The sequence below is a fragment of the Malus domestica genome, chromosome 15 (genome assembly GCF_042453785.1).
Source record: "Malus domestica chromosome 15, GDT2T_hap1".
Lineage (NCBI taxonomy): Eukaryota > Viridiplantae > Streptophyta > Magnoliopsida > Rosales > Rosaceae > Malus > Malus domestica.
In genome coordinates, this window is record NC_091675.1 from 34,188,601 (window position 1) to 34,205,774 (window position 17,174).

Genomic DNA, 17,174 nt, shown 5'->3' on the forward strand with positions numbered 1-17,174 from the left:
GCAAGGGATTTTTGACATTAAACTTCATGGAAATGAACAAGAAACTGGGAAATAAAGAAACATAGCATAATACAAGAGGGAGCCTTCACAAAGGCTGCTTGGGAGAGGTCGCAATAGTCGGCGGAATCTCAACAGTAGGTGGGGCCACGGAAGGAGGTATCGAAGGTTGATCAGTTGGAGCTTCACTACGCGGTGCCGCCCCAGAAGACGAAGGCAGATGCTGTTGGAACAAACCCACAAACCTCTGATGATCAAGTAAGATCTGACCATCAGATTCCTGCATCTGGTCAATTTTCCTCTTCATGTTTGTGGCATAGTTGTGTGCGAGCTTGTGCAGCTGTTTATTCTCATGCTTAAGCCCTCTAATCTCCTCTTTGAGACTCATTACTTCAGTCGCCAACGATTCAACTTGACGGGTTCGAGCAAATAGGCGTTGGGCCATGTTGGACATAGAACCCGCACACTGCACGCTAAGTGCCAGAGACTCCTTCACAGCCAACTCATCAGATCGTCTAGAGAGCGGTCTGTTATCTCTAGGGGTGACAAGGTTCCGGGCCACCACCGCAGCGGTCATGTCATTTTTCATCACCGAATCCCCAACGGTAAGAGGACCAGTAGGGGATATGAAGGATAGGCGCCATATGTTGTCTGGAGAAGGCGGAGCTGCCTCTTCACCAAGGTTCAAGTCAAATCGACGGTCGGAAGGGCCAGACATTTTCAGAGGTGTTAAAGAAAGAAGAGGTCGGACAAGTCAAGATCGTAGAAGTGCAAGAAGGGAGTTTTTACAGGCAGAAATTCAAGTGCGCTTTGAACGTCCTGCATACCTCTATAAAAAACAGCACGCGATGGGATTTCAGAGATCAAAGAGGCGCCAGCTTTTCTCAAAAGTTGGGCTTGCTCACAAACCACCGATTCCAGATATCAAAGAGTGTCAGCTTTCTCAGCCTCGTCACACACAAACTCAGCTTTACGAAAATCACGGGCAGTCTGTCGTAGCGCCGATTCCAACCATCTGTCTCTTTCAGCCTCGTCAGCACTGGTCACATGCAATCTCTGCCCTCAATGAAGCTCAGAACTCGAAGCGCAAATTCCGGATATTAAAGAGGCCTCTGCTTTATCGAGACGTGTCAGTATCTGTCAAACTGCACATCTGCGTTGCGTAAATCATGCGCAATCTGTTGAATATTTCTGGAGAAGCAGAATGCACGTGAAAACTACTGTTAAATTATCCCAGACTTGCCGACACGAGTAATGGAACAATGCCTTCCCAGCCATTAAGAAAATTCTATAAATGTTGAACTTCAAAGTGAGGTAGCCTCACCCAACTTTCAGCCGCACTTAACCTTTCATCCTCTCTGAAATGGCTTTCCAACAAACCCTCTCGACTCACTCAGTATTCCTCATCCCCTGGGATACCTCTGCAAACAAATCTTCAAAAGCAAAAGTATTTCATATCATGAAGGTAGAGAGCAAGAGTATCTCATATCATGCATTCTCCATGTCCTTTTCCTTGTCTTTGTTCTAACCTGCTGGACATGGAGAAATTGCTCTCGAGTACTCGTCTTCCACTGCTGATGTACTTCCAAAGAAGCTGCCACATCTACCTGAAGAACAGATAAGGCAAGCGAAAATGATACCAGCAGCATGTGGAGACAACGTGCAGAAGAAACAAGCAGAAAAGAATGCAGCTTGCTCATTCAACACAGCACAAGGAGTCTGAGTTGAAGAACTAAAGAAGCTACCACATCTGCTTGGAGAACAAATAAGGAATTGAGCCTGCACAATCAACTCGAGAGCAGAAGGAGTCTGAGTTAAAGAACTCAAGAAGCTTCAACAACATCGCCAAAGAGCAAAGCTTCGCCGTACAATTCCAATCCAGTTCAAGATCAAAGCTGTGGAAAGGCAACAAGATCATCTACCTCCATAACCAGATTTGCGTTCCTAAACTCTACTCTGTTTAATTTTTACTTTGCCATACTTGTCATGTTTATTCGTTGTTTGTTTGTGTGAATTTATGCTTGAAACATTGAGGACAATGTTTGATTTAAGTGTGGGGGGGGTAACCATTGTTTTGCATGAAGAAATTCTTTGCATGAAATTCGTAGGAATTTATCACCCATTACTTCTAGTGTTGTTCCTTGCTGTTTTAAGTGTTTTTAAGCTATTTTGGAATGTTTTAGTGTGTTTTGACACAAAAATCCGAAAATATCATAAAAATTTGAAAAATTGTTGTGAAAAGCCTAAAAAGAGTGTTTTGAGTCGTTTTTATTTATTTTGTGTCTTAGGGTACCTTCCAACACAATGATGAGGATTTGGTTTTTAATTACATGACTGTTAAAGAGAGTTATAAACATGGATGAACATTTGATTTACTCTTTGGTGTATGCTTGGTTGTGGTTATAATTTATGAATTCACATGCAATCATAAAGGAAAAATTAGTTTTTGTAACATGCTTGAAGGAAGGAACTTAAACAAACGCTACAATCTTGTGAGACTTGAGCCTAAACGTTATTTGGAGAGTTGATAATCTGTGCATTATTGTTTTCTAAGTCGTTGCATGATCTCATTATTCTTTGCTTGGTTACTACTTAGAAGGCGTTTCATCATTTAGTTCCAAATGCTAGAACTCATGCCCATTTCATTCAAAGCATGTTATTGATTAGCATAACACATATTCAAGATAAAGTTGTGTAGTGACCACCACCTTAGCCAAAAAGCCGTGAATCCCTATGTCATTATGTTTTGTAGGTGTTAACCCCATTGAGCCTTGTTTAGCCTTTTCTTTGTTAACCCACATTACCCTCACCTAGCCTAGATTAGGACTATCCATACCCTCGTTCTTAAAGTATAGTAAGCATGATTCAAATTGAATTCCTTTGTGGCAGAAACCAAGTGTGGGGGAAGTTTTTATTTTGTCAATTGTGTGCCATAGGCACGGGTAGAAAGAAAAGAAAAAAAAATTCGTGGAAAAAGAAAAAAAATAAAGAAAAAAGTATGAAAAGTATGAAAAAAAGAGTTGAAAAGATGTGAAAAAGTGTTCCAAAGTATTGTTTGTTGAAGTAAGGGTCCAAAACAATGAATTCGACCCTAAGGAGTTGTCTAAGTCTTCCCCTTGTGTTTTAAAGTTAATTTCTGCAATCTAAGTGAATTCTAAGTCTTAATTTCATTACTTTGCGTACTAATGCTTGAAGAACGTTTGTTTTCCCTATCCTTTCTTTGTTAACCAATACCCCAAGCCCCGTTGCAACCCTTAACTTCTATCTTGAGTGTTATGTGTTTCAATTTGTGGAGTTTGAATTTGGTATGAGCATATGGTGTCACTGGTTCTCGCATCTAAGTAGTAGCATTCCATTCATGAGATCATATCTAAACATGCTTGTTAACTCCGGAAATTGCGTTCTTTGTGATACATATATGTGAGCATTCGTTTTTATATCTACATCAATTCTCTCACATATAACTAGTATAGGGTGTGTAGTTAGAAAATCTGAGTGAAAATAGAGTGAATATCTTGTAAGGATTGAGGGAATTCTCTAAGGCATGTTACTACATTCAAAACATTGTTTTAATTGGTTAATTGTGAACTAGTAAGTAGTGACTATGATTAAGTATGTGCTTAAGTGTTAAATTGACTCAAATCTGTGGGAATGATAATCTTTAACATGTCATGTGCATTGGAAATCCCTGAGGCAAACGTTGGAAGGTTTAGGTTATGTTTGTTGGTTTTGTTTTGTTTTATTTCTTTGTTTTGCTCGAGGACTAGCAAAAGCTAAGTGTGGGGGAATTTGATAGGAGCATTTTTATGCGACTTAATTGGCTTGTTCTCATGCATTTATGTTGTTTTTCCTTAGTTAGTTTAGTGTTTAAAGTCATTTTCGTGCAATTTCAGGTTTTATTGTCAAAGTATGCAAAAAGGAGCATTTTGGAGCTTTTAGGAGCAAAAATTGGGCTTGGAATGAAGTGCATATGCATGGAGCAAGGAGTTTGGACGAATTTGAAGTCAAAAGAGGCTAGGAACATGCTATAAATCTGGTGAAACAAATACAAGTTGCAAGAAGGGATAGGTTTCTAGAAGGATTGACCAAAATTTCACTCAAAACCATGCCTACCCCAGAAATTCATCAATGTCGTGGGTATTGACTCACTTCCACCAGAAATTTGAGTGATTGTTCAATACCTAACCCACTAGGAAATTGAGTAGATGATTCATCCCTAAAATCACAGAAATTCACATCCTTGCCATGCATCCTTGTTGCTTTCCACCAGAAATTTGAGTGATGATGCAATGCCTAACTCACCATGACATTTGAGTGGATGATTCATCCCCAACTCAACAGAAAATGAGTAGATTGTGCACAGAAATTGAGTGGATGATTCAAAACCTAACCCACCATTATTCTCCACATCAATGCCGTGTGTCACCTACTTGCTTTCCACCAGAAAATTGAATTAAACAATTCCATCCTTTCCCTATAAATACCCATGGCAGCAGCCTCATTGAAATGATCCAGAAATTAACCATTCTCCAAGCCTTGCCTTGCCTCTCCCTACATATCTAAACTCCTTCCCATCCATTCCTCCACATAACCAACCCTTCAAAACATCACTCCAACCTTGAGTTGCAGCAAAGAAGAAGAGGAAAGTTCTTGTACGTGCTTGCTATCCAACATGGATCGTTGGAACGTTTAGGTGTTTTCTTTCTTTTGTTTTCAATGTATAATTCTGTTTATCTTTGTTTTGTGAACATGAGGAACTAAACCCCTATTTAGTTAGGGGGAAGTTTGAAGCCATGAACATGCTTGTGATATGAATTGATTTCTTCCAATTGTGATTTGATAAGTTGTGATTGCAATTCAATTATCTATTTTCTTCATAACTGATTCTTGTATGTTTATTAAGGATGCATACTTAGTTTTCATACATAAATTAGATGCTAGAATATAAATGAGTTTCACCTAATTGTTACAAGTTTATATTCATGAGTAGTGAAGGTTGCTTGTCACAATCGCGTTAATTGAATTCTTGGCAAACGTATCATGCATTCATAGTTACAATTGCCTCGTCAACACTTATGATTTTCATTGAACGTAATGATCTCTGATTGTATCTCTATTATGCATTCATATAGGGGACTTTTAGAGAATAATTTGGATTGTCACATGCATTCATCCAATTCAATAAGTAAAGGAAAATCTAAGGGTTAATTTGTGCATCACGGTCAATCTGGGGTGTTGAGCATCATAGTTTATTGAAAAGTAATTGGAAATCGATTCATGTACAAGTGTGTCATGTGTGAAGAACGGACCTCTAACTAATCCATCCATCATCTTATTTCTCAAATTCGTTTTATAATCTGCCTAGCTAAAAATCTATTTAAGTTTTAGTTTATTTGTTTTACTTTCAACTTCACCAAACCCAAATCCCCCTTTTACTTTCTTGTTTTAAAATCTTTTGTTTACATTTTTAACTTTGTTTTTTTTGTTTTTGAGTCAGTTTAGAGGTTCTAGCAAGCCCTCCTAATCCCCGGTTTAGAACGATCCCTACTTACATACTTTCCTACAATTATCGAAAGAGGGTTTAATTTGTGTGCTTATATTATTCGCATTAAAATTTTGATCCCCGGTTCTATGTCCTCGAAATGGATGACTCGGACCATGCCCCTTCATTGCCCATCCTCCTTGGAAGGCCATTCATGAAAACAGCTCAAACGAAGATTGATGTGGCCAAAGGATTAGTCACTATGGCATTTGGTGGTGACATGATTAGTTTTAAAATTTCTGAATCCATTGAGACTCCTAATGTTGTTCAGTCTTGTTGTGCCATTGATAAAATTGAAAAGATAGGATTGGACCGTTCAGCACCAAGCACAAAGGATGCATCAACAACCATGCAAGACGAGGGAATTGGAGTGGAGTACAAGGACCATACGGCCACTGCCCTCACAATGCTCAAATTGGCCGAAAGCACCATGGGGAAGAATGTTCACATTGCTATCACTTCATCACATCACATAGGTAAGCCACCTAATCCAAATCCAATTCCCATTAAAGTTGATAGGTGGTTCCCTTCTTTGGTGCAGATACCCAAGCAGATCCCCAACGGTGGGCACAGGAACGTGAACCTTAGGCAACACAACACACCCATCAACAAACATCACTATCCATTTCCGTTCAAGGATGCAATGTACGAGAGCTTTGTAGAACAAGATGTGGAGGAGACAACCCACTATGCCATGGGTTCCCATGAAGGTTGATCAAGGTGTTGATCGTCCGGCTGGAAGACGTTAAAGCAAGTGCTTTAAGGGAGGCAACCCATTTATTCTGCTTGATTGTCAATTTTATTACTTGTTTAATTATTTTTGGTTGTGACTTTCTATTAAGAAACATTAACAAATATGCAAAGGATTTTAACATTAAACTTCGTGGAAATGAACAGCAAACTGGGAAATAAAGAAACATAGCATAATACAAGAGGGAGCCTTCACAAAGGCTGCTTGGGAGAGGTCGTAGTAGTCGGCGGAGTTGCAGTAGTCGGCGGAGTCTCAGCAGTCGATGGGGCCACGGAAGGAAGAGGTATCGGAGGTTGATCAGTTGGACCTTCACTACGCGGTGCCGCCCCAGAAGACGAAGGCAGATGCTGTTGGAACAAACCCACAAACCTCCGGTGATCAAGTAAAATCTGACCATCAGTTTCCTGCAGCTAGTCAATTTTCCTCTTCATGTTTGTGGCATAATTGTGTGCAAGCTTGTACAATTGTTTATTTTCATGCTTGAGTCCTCTAATCTCCTCTTTGAGACTCTGTATTTCAGCCGCCAACGATTCAACGTGACGGGTTCTAGCAAATAGGCGTTGGGCCATGTTGGACACAGAACCCGCACACTGCACGCTAAGAGCCAGAGACTCCTTAACCGCCAATTCATCAGACCGTCTAGCGAGCAGTCTGTTATCTCTGGGGGTGACAAGGTTCCGGGCCACCACCGCAGCGGTCATGTCATTTTTCATCACCGAATCCCCAACGGTCAGAGGACCAGTAGGGGATATGAGGGACGGGTGCCATATGTTGTCTGGAGAATGAGAGCTGCTCCTTCACCAAGGTTCAAGTCAAAACGACGGTCGGAAGGGCCAGACATTTTTCAGATGTGTTAAAGAAAGAGGAGATCGGACAAGTCAAGATCGTAGAAGTACAAAACGGGAGTTTTTACAGGCAGAAATTCAAGAGTGCTTTGAACGTCCTGCATACCTCTATAAAAATCAGCACGCGATGGGATTTCAGAGATCGAAGAGGTGAGCTCAGAAATCGAAGAAGCCATTCGGAGATCGAAGAAGCGCGAGCTTTCTCAAAAGTTAGGCTTGCTCACAAACCACCAATTCCAGATACCGAAGAGTGTCAACTGTCTCAGCCTCGTCAGCACCCATCACACGCAACTCAGCTTTGCGAAAATTACGGGCAGTCTGTCGAAGCACCGATTCCAACCATCTGTCTCTCTCAGCCTCGTCAGCACTTGTCACATGCAATCTCTGCCCTCAACGAAGCTCAGAACTCAAAGCGTAAATTCTAGATATTAAAGAGGCCTCTGCTTTATCGAGACGTGTCAGCATCTGTCAATCTGTACATCTGCGTTGCGTAAATCACGCGCAATCTGTCGAAAATTTTTGGAGAAGCGGAATGCACGTGAAAACTACTGTTAAATTATCCCAGGCTTGCCGACACGAGTAATGGAACAATGCCTTCCCAGCCATTAAGAAAATTCTATAAATGCTGAACTTCAAAGTGAAGCAGTCTCACCCAACTTTCAGCCTCACTTAACCCTTCATCCTCTCTGAAATGGCTTTCCAACAAACCATATCGAGTCACTCTGTATTTTTCATCCCCTGGGATATCCCTACAAACAACCCATCCAGAGCACAAGTATTTCATATCATAAAGGTTGAGAGCACGAGTATCTCATATCATGCTTTCTCCCTGTCCTTTCTCCAGCCAGCACCTGCTCTCGAGTACTCATCATCTTATGCTTCCGCTTCGTCTCTCACATATAAGGGAAGTGAAGATGATACCTCGAAGCATGTGGAGACAACGTGCTGATTCATCCTCAACTAGGGACAAGGAGAAAGAAAGCAAGAGGTGGGCACTTGGAAAGATTGAAGAAAGAAACAGAGCAACACCTTTACCTCGTGCCCGCCCGTCGTGCAGAAGAAACAAGCAGAGAAGAATGCAGCTTGCACAATCAACCCAGCACAAGGAGTCTGAGATGAAGAACTAAAGAAGCTGCCACATCTGCTTGGAGAACAAATAAGGAACTGCAACATCACCAAAGAGCAAAGCTTCGCTGTACAATTCCAATCCAGTTCAAGATCAAAGCTGTGGAAAGTCAACAAAATCAACTATCTCCAAAACCAGATTTGCGTTCTTAAACTCTACTCTGTCTGGTTTTTACTTTGCCATATTTGTCATGTTTATTTGTCGTTTGTTATTTGCTTGTTTTTGGTGTGAGTATATGCTTGAAACATTGAGGACAATGTTTGATTTAAGTGTGGGGGGGTAACCATTGTTTTGCATGAAATTCGTAGAAATTTATCACCCATTACTTCTAGTGTTGTTCCTTGTTGTTTTAAGTATTTTTAAGCTGTTTTGGAGTGTTTCAGTGTGTTTTGACATAAAAATCCGAAAATTCATAAAAATTTGAAAAATTGTTTTTGAAAATCCAAAAAAGAGTTGTTTTTGTGCGCTTATTTGTGTCTTAGGGTACCTTCCAACACAATGATGAGGATTCGGTTTGTAATTGCATGACTGTTAAAGAGAGTTATAAACATGGATGAAAGTTTGATTTACTCTTTATTTATGCGTGGTTGTGGTTATAACTTATGAAATCACATGTAATCATAAAAGAAAAAATTAGTTTTTGTAACATGCTTGAAGGAAAGAACTCAAACTAACGCTACAACCTTGTGAGACTTGAGCTTAAACATTTACTTGGAGAGTTAAAATCTGTGCATTCTTGTTTTCTAAAGTCGTTGCATGATCTCATTATTCTTTGCTTGGTTATTACTTAGAAGGCGTTTCATCATTTAGTTCCAAATGCTAGAACTCATGCCTATTTCATTCAAAGCATGCTATTGATTTGCATAAAACATATTCAAGATGAAGTTGTGTAGTTACCACCACCAAAGCCAAACTACCATGTATCCCATATCGTTATATGTTTAAGTTAACCCCATTGAGCCTTGATAGCCTACATTCTTTGTTAAACCACATTATCCTTACCTAGCCTAGTTTAGGACCATCCATACCCTTATTCTTGAAGCATAGTAAAGCATGATTCAAATTGAATTTCTTTTGATTAATGTATGGCAGAAAACAAGTGTGGGGGAAGTGTGAGTTATTATGCATGTTGAAAAGAAAAGAAGAGTTGAGAAAAAAAAAAAAAAAAAAAAAAAAAAAAAAAAGGAGTTGAAAAATATGCGAAAAAGAGTTTTAAAGTGCTGCTTGTTGAAGAAAGGGTCCAAAACATAGAATTCGGCCCTAAATATTGCTTGAATTTTCCCTTCGTGTCTAAAAGCTGATTTCTGCAATCTAAGTGAATTCTAAGTTTCAATTTCATTACTTTACTTGCTATTGCTTTAAGAACGATTGTTATCCTTATCCTTCATTTGTTAGCCATCACCCCAAGCCCCGTTACAACCCTTAACTTCATCTTGAGTGTCATGCATTTCAATATGTAGAGTTTGAAATTGATATGAGCATATGGTGTCACTGGTTCTCGCATCTAAGTAGTAACATTCCATTCATGAGATCATATCTAAACATGCTTATTAACTCCAGAAATTGCTTTCTTTGTGATACATATATGTGAGCGTTCGTTTTCATATCTACATCAATCTTCTCACATATAACTAGTATAGGGTGTGTAGTTAGAAAATCTGAGTGAAAATTGAGTGCATATCTTGTAAGGAATTGAGTGATTTCTCTAAGGCATGTTCTACATCAAAAACATTATTTTAATCGATTAATTGTGAACAAGTAAGTGGTGACTATGATTAAGTACGTGCTTAAGTGTGAAGATGACTCAAATCTGTGGGGATAATAATTTTTAACATGTCATGTGCATTGGAAATCCCTGAGGCAAATGTTGGAAGGTTTAGGTTGTGTTTTTTTTTTACTTTGTTTCGTTTTATCTCTTTGTTTTGCTCGAGGACTAGCAAAAGCTAAGTGTGGGGTAATTTGATAGGAGCATATTTATGCGACTTAGTTGGCTTGTTCTTGTGCATTTATGTCGTGTTTCCTTAGTTATTTTAATGTTTAAAGTCATTTTCGTGTGTTTTCAGATTTTATGGACAAAGTAGGCAAGAAGATGCATTTTGGAGCATTTTGGAGCAAAATGGAGCTTGGAATGCATGTCACATATTTGGGCCAAAGTGGATGGACGAATTTGAGAACTAAAGAGGCCAAGAATGTGAAGAATTATGGTCCAAAAGATGAAGAACTCAGCCCAAAAATTTGTCACCCCAACTTGCCTTCATTGCCATGCAAAACAACATAGAATTCCCTTTGGATTCCCATGCCATGCTTGATCACTCTTGTCCCTTACATAATTTCTGATTTCATGCTTCAATTCATTTAATTATTACACTTAATTGCTTGATACCTCTTGTTCCCTTCACCCACAAAATTTTATACAACTTTCACAACCATAACATGCACCAATTGATGCTCCATCATTCACATTTGGAATCCCATGCCTTGTGTACCACATGTTGCTGCACCTTTGACCCATTTATTGACACATTTTCACCTCCCTTTCCATCTCTATGCAATGTACACAATCATTCATGCCCCCTAGCTACAAGACCACTCCATTTTACCCTTCACACTTTGCATCATCACTTCATTTTCACCCTTGGACCATTGCACACCACATACACTCTTTGCCTTGCATTCTCCCTAGCCTAACCTGATTCTCTAAGGTTTTTGGGGCCTATATATACATGTTTACACCCCTTGGCAAAGGGTTTACACTCTCATATTCACCATTCATCAAAGAAAATTTGTCCATACTCACCCTAGGTAGCAAAACACCCCAAAAACACCATTCTAGTGCCTAGAAAACATAACAGCCACTCCACCTTCTTCCACCCTCTTTGCCTAGTTCTCCACCACCCTCCAACCCTCAAACACTCCTCCACACTTACCCTAAACCTTTCCATACCATTCCCCATCCATTCTACATCATAAAACTACCCAAAAATCCGTCCACAAAGCAATCTGCCGCAAGCAAGCAAAGGAGAATTCTTGGATGCACTTGCTAGCCAAGTTGGAGCATTTTAGGTGTTTTCTTTCCTTTGATTTTAATGTCTAATTTTATGTATCTTTGCTTTGTGAGTATGAGGAACTAAACCCCTCTTAGTTAGGGGGTGATTCGAAACCATGTTCATACTTGCAATATGATTTGATTACATCCAGTTGTGATTCATAAGTTGTGAATTCAATTTACTTATCCGATCGTATAAAAAATGATTTGTGTATGTTGGTTGAGAGTGCACACTTAATTTTCATGCATGAATTTAACGCTAGAATATAAGGGAGTTTCACCTAATCGTTATGAACTTATATTCACAAGTAGTGAAGGTTGCTAGTCACAATCACGTTAAGTAAATTCTTGGCATAAGTTTCATGCAAATCATAGTAACGAGTGCCTCGTCAATGCTTATGTTTTTCATAGAACTTAATGATTCTTGCTTGTATCTCTATTATGCAATTCATGTAGGGAACTTGTAGGGAATGTTTTGGGTTGTCGTATGCAATCATCCAATCCAATAACTTGTGGAAAAAACTGAGGGTTAATTAGTGCAATTCACGGTTAATTTGGGGCGTTGAGTATTCATAGCTTATCGAAAAGCAACTGGAAATCGTTTTGTATGCAAATGTGACATGTGTGGAGAAGAACCTCCTAGCTAGCCTTCCATCCATAAGTTTCATTCAAATTCATTTTACAATCTGTTTTGATTCACTTAAATTTGTCTAAGAATTTGTTTACTTTGTTCTTGTCTTAATTTAATTATTTTCGTCCAAAATCAACCCCATCTTATTTCTTTGAGTCATATTAATTAGAACTTGTCTTAGATTATGTTTTTAAGTGTTTTAGTTCATTAGAAAACCAAAATTCGTCCAAGTTTGCGTTAGAGTCCCAAAACTGCCCAGATTGTGTGTTTAAGGTAGTTTTGAGTGTTTAGGAGCTGTTTTGAGTCTTTTGGTTTGTTTTAGTGTTTTAAAGTATATTTTTGCATTCTTTGAGTCTAGTTAGTGTTTTAAACTTTGTTTTTACGTTTTCAAGTCAGTTTCCAAGTGATTTAGCAATCCCTCCTAATCCCCGGCCTAGAACGATCCCTACTTACATACTTTACTACAATTGATAAAAAGAGGGTTTAATTTGTGTGCTTATATATTTCGCATCAAATTTTTGGCGCCGTTGCCGGGGATTAGCAACTTTGCTAATCTCTTGGATTGTTTTCTTTCGAATTATTGTATTTTGTTTAAGTTTCTGTTTAAGTTGCTGATTTGTTTTGTTTTCTTTGTTTTTAGGTACTAGTTTATGACCCGTAGCTCACAACCTGTTCGTGAGCATATCTCCGACTTTGACGGTGATTTTGAGAGGACTTTGAGAAGGAAAAAGAAATTGCAAGAGTCTAATCCTCCTAGTCCCGAGCCTGAATTAGAAGAGCAAGAAGTTGAGGTTGAAGAGAAGGCCACGACACAAGTGGGTGGAGAAGAGCAAGGTATAGCCATGGACAACCGTACGCTCAAGGAGCTTGCCGCCTTAGGTTTGGATAATGCCGCACCATTGTGTATCCAATATCCCATGGCTGCTCAAGGTAAAACCGAAGAGTTCGAGTTAAAGTCAAGTTTGCTCCACCACATTCCAAAGTTCCATGGGCTATCCATGGAGGATCCGAACAAACATTTGAAAGAATTTGAAGTGGTGTGCTCAAGTATGACTCTGGTTACCGTTGACGGAAGTATTTTAAAGATGAAGGCTTTTCCATTCTCTTTAATGGACAAAGCCAAGGATTGGTTATACGAGTTGGCTCCCGGTACAGTTACATCTTGGGAGAGTATGAAGAGGGCGTTTCTGGAGAAGTTTTTCCCAACTTCTCGCATCATTCTTCTTCGTAAAAAAATAAGTGGAATTCAACAAGATGAAGGTGAGTCTTTTCCTACATATTATGAACGATTTAAATCACTTGTTGCTTCTTGTCCACAGCATCAGATGAATGAGGAATTGCTTTTGCAATACTTCTACGAAGGGCTCCTACCACTAGAACGTCAAATGCTCGATGCCTCGGCGGGTGGAGCATTGGTAGACAAAACGCCCATGGCTGCAAAAATCTTGATTGCTAATCGAGCATTGAACGCTCAACAATACAAGGGTGTAGGCCAAAGAGGACCCCCACGACAACAAGTGCATGAGGTAAGTTCCACTTCCAATATTCAATCTCATTTAGCTAATCTTACTTCTCTTGTTTCACAAATGGCCGAGGGAATGAAGATTCAAGGACCCATGGTGTGTGGCGTATGTTCTATCCAAGTACATGCATCCGAAAAGTGTCCTCAACTCATTGAGAATGGTGGATGGGAGAGCGCTAATGCCATTGGGTTTCAAAGCCAAAATCAGCCAAGGCATGATCCATATTCCAACACGTATAATCCGGGGTGGAGAGACTATCCAAACTTCAAATGGAGAGAGCCACAACAAGCCCAACCATAAGGAGGCTTTAGGCAACAACCCCCGGGCTTCTACAACAAACCATACGCACCCCCTCAAGTCCAACCACAATCTGCCCCAAATAATTCAAGTAATGCTTTGGATAATGATACACTTGTTAAGTTACTAACCACTTTGACTAATGGGCAGGAAAATCAAAACAAAAGAGTGGACCAACTAGAGAAACAAATGGGGCAGATTGCCGACGTTGTTGGGCAGATTAGAGACCAAGGAAGGCTTCCTAGTTCTACCATTCCAAACCCGAAGGGAGGCTTTGAAAGTGCAAAGGCCATACTCTTGAGAAGTGGAAAAGAGATTGGGGCAGGTTCTTCATCAAAAACAGGTCACAAAGAGGATGAAAAACTTCAATTTGAGGAGGAGGAAGCATGCCCACCCATGGCAAAGGTGGACACACCTATGCCGTAAGCCCCCATGGCTCCAAATCTGTCCAATTCATCCAATAAGGGTAAGAATGTGTTAAATTCAATTCCGACTAATGTTTTTCCTTTGAATGTCCCCTTTCCTAGCAGATTTTTGCAATCAAAGAACGAAGAGGAGGAAAAAGATGTTCTAGAGACATTTAGAAAGGTGCATGTTAACATTCCCCTCCTTGATGCCATAAAGCAAATCCCGAAGTATGCCAAGTGTTTAAAGAAGCTTTGTACAACAAAGAAACGTGTCCGGGAGAAAGAGGTGGTACATGTAAGTGAGAATGTCTCCGCCATCTTGCAACATAAACTACCCCCCAAATGCAAAGATCCGGGGAGTTTTACAATTCCGTGTGTCATTGGTAATACCCGTTTCAAATCTGCCATGCTTGATTTAGGTGCTTCTATAAATGTTATGCCATATTCCATTTATGCATCTATGAACTTAGGAGCATTGAAAAATGATGGTGTAATCATACAATTGGCCGATAGATCTAACGCTTATCCAAAGGGAGTTTTGGAAGACGTTTTAGTGCAGGTTGATCATTTAATCTTCCCGGCGGATTTCTATGTCCTCGAAATGGATGAATCGGACCATGCCCCTTCATTGCCCATCCTCCTTGGAAGGCCATTCGTGAAAACGGCTCAAACGAAGATTGATGTGGCCAAAGGATTAGTCACTATGGCATTTGGTGGTGACATGATTAGTTTTAAAATTTCTGAATCCATTGAGACTCCTAATGTTGTTCAGTCTTGTTGTGCCATTGATAAAATTGAAAAGATAGGACTGGACCGTTCAGCACCAAGCACAAAGGATGCATCAACAACCATGCAAGACGAGGGAATTGGAGTGGAGTACAAGGACCATACAGCCACTGCCCTCACAATGCTCAAATTGGCCGAAAGCACCATGGGGAAGAATGTTCACATTGCTGCCACTTCATCACATCACATAGGTAAGCCACCTAATCCAAATCCAATTCCCATTAAAGTTGATAGGTGGTTCCCTTCTTTGGTGCAGATACCCAAGCAGATCCTTAAGTAACACAACACACCCATCAACAAACATCACTATCCATTTCCGTTCAAGGATGCAATGTACGAGAGCTTTGTAGAACAAGATGTGGAGGAGACAACCCACTATGCCATGGGTTCCCATGAAGGTTGATCAAGGTGTTGATCGTCCGGCTGGAAGACGTTAAAGCAAGCGCTTTAAGGGAGGCAACCCATTTATTCTGCTTGATTGTCAATTTTATTACTTGCTTAATTATTTTTGGTTGTGACTTTCTATTTTGAAACATTAACAAATATGCAAAGGATTTTAACATTAAACTTCGTGGAAATGAACAGCAAACTGGGAAATAAAGAAACATAGCATAATACAAGAGGGAGCCTTCACAAAGGCTGCTTGGGAGAGGTCGCAGTAGTCGGCGGAGTCTCAGCAGTCGGTGGGGCCACGGAAGGAGGAGGTATCGGAGGTTGATCAGTTGGAGCTTCACTATGTGGTGCCGCCCCAGAAGACGAAGGCAAATGCTGTTGGAACAAACCCACAAACCTCCGGTGATCAAGTAAAATCTGACTATCAGTTTCCTGCAGCTGGTCAATTTTCCTCTTCATGTTTGTGGCATAATTGTGTGCAAGCTTGTGCAATTGTTTATTTTCATGCTTGAGTCCTCTAATCTCCTCTTTGAGACTCTGTATTTCAGCCGCCAACGATTCAACGTGACGGGTTAGAGCAAATAGGCGTTGGGCCATGTTGGACACAGAACCCGCACATTGCACGCTAAGATCCAGAGACTCCTTAACCGCCAATTCATCAGACCGTCTAGCGAGCAGTCTGTTATCTCTGGGGGTGACAAGGTTCCGGGCCACCACCGCAGCGGTCATGTCATTTTTCATCACCGAATCCCCAAAGGTCAGAGGACCAGTAGGGGATATGAGGGACGGGCGCCATATGTTGTCTGGAGAAGGAGGGGCTGCTCCTTTACTAAGGTTCAAGTCAAAACGACGGTCGGAAGGGCCAGACATTTTTCAGAGGTGTTAAAGAAAGAGGAGATCGGACAAGTCAAGATCGTAGAAGTGTAAAACGGGAGTTTTTACAGGCAGAAATTCAAGAGTGCTTTGAACGTCCTGCATAGCGCGATGGGATTTCAGAGATCGAAGAGGTGAGCTTAGAAATTGTAAACACGGAAATTCCTGCGATGAATGAGACAAGAACACGGAAATTCCAGCTGCTCCTCAATTGAAGTCGCTCCAGCAACCATGACTTGCATAGCTATGCCGCTGCTTGAGTCGGCATCAGAAAGTAAGGATTCAGAGTACTTCCTCTGGCTTTCCTCTCTTGGCGCCCTGAGCGAGGCCAGGGTGATCACCGGTTTGTGCCTCGGGTGCTCTTGTGCCTTCGGCGGAGTTGATGCAGGGGCGGAAGAGGCGGCAGAAAGAGCTTTTGCCTTGCTTCGAGTTATGATGCCTGAAGTGACGCCCCCTGTCGTGATGGCGCTCTTGTTTCTTGCATTGGCAGCGAGAACAACTTGGGCCTTCCTTGACGCCATTTGTGCTTGTTGCGGATTCAAAGATAGAGATGAGAGGTAGAGACTGTCCCACTGGGCGTGCCAAATTTGTAAACACGGAAATTCCTGCGATGAATGAGACAAGAACACGTGTACAAAATAATATTTGTATTAATGATTTAGGGGTTACAATCTCTTCTACAAATTTATCCTCTGATTCTATCTTCGAAACGTGTAGATGTAGTGTTGTTGATCCAAGGGCCGTCGAGGCTTGATCTTGGACGAACAGTTGATGAATGATGAACACCTTCTTCAAGGGCCGTCGGGGCTTGATCTTGAATTGGTGGAAGTTCTTCAAGGGGGGGTTAGGGCTTGATCTTGAAGGAGGATTTCACGAAGAACGAAGAGGGATTTCTTGATCCTTCGGGATTTGCTTGAGAGCTTCAGAGTTTCGAGGCTTCAAGGCTTTGGTATGGTG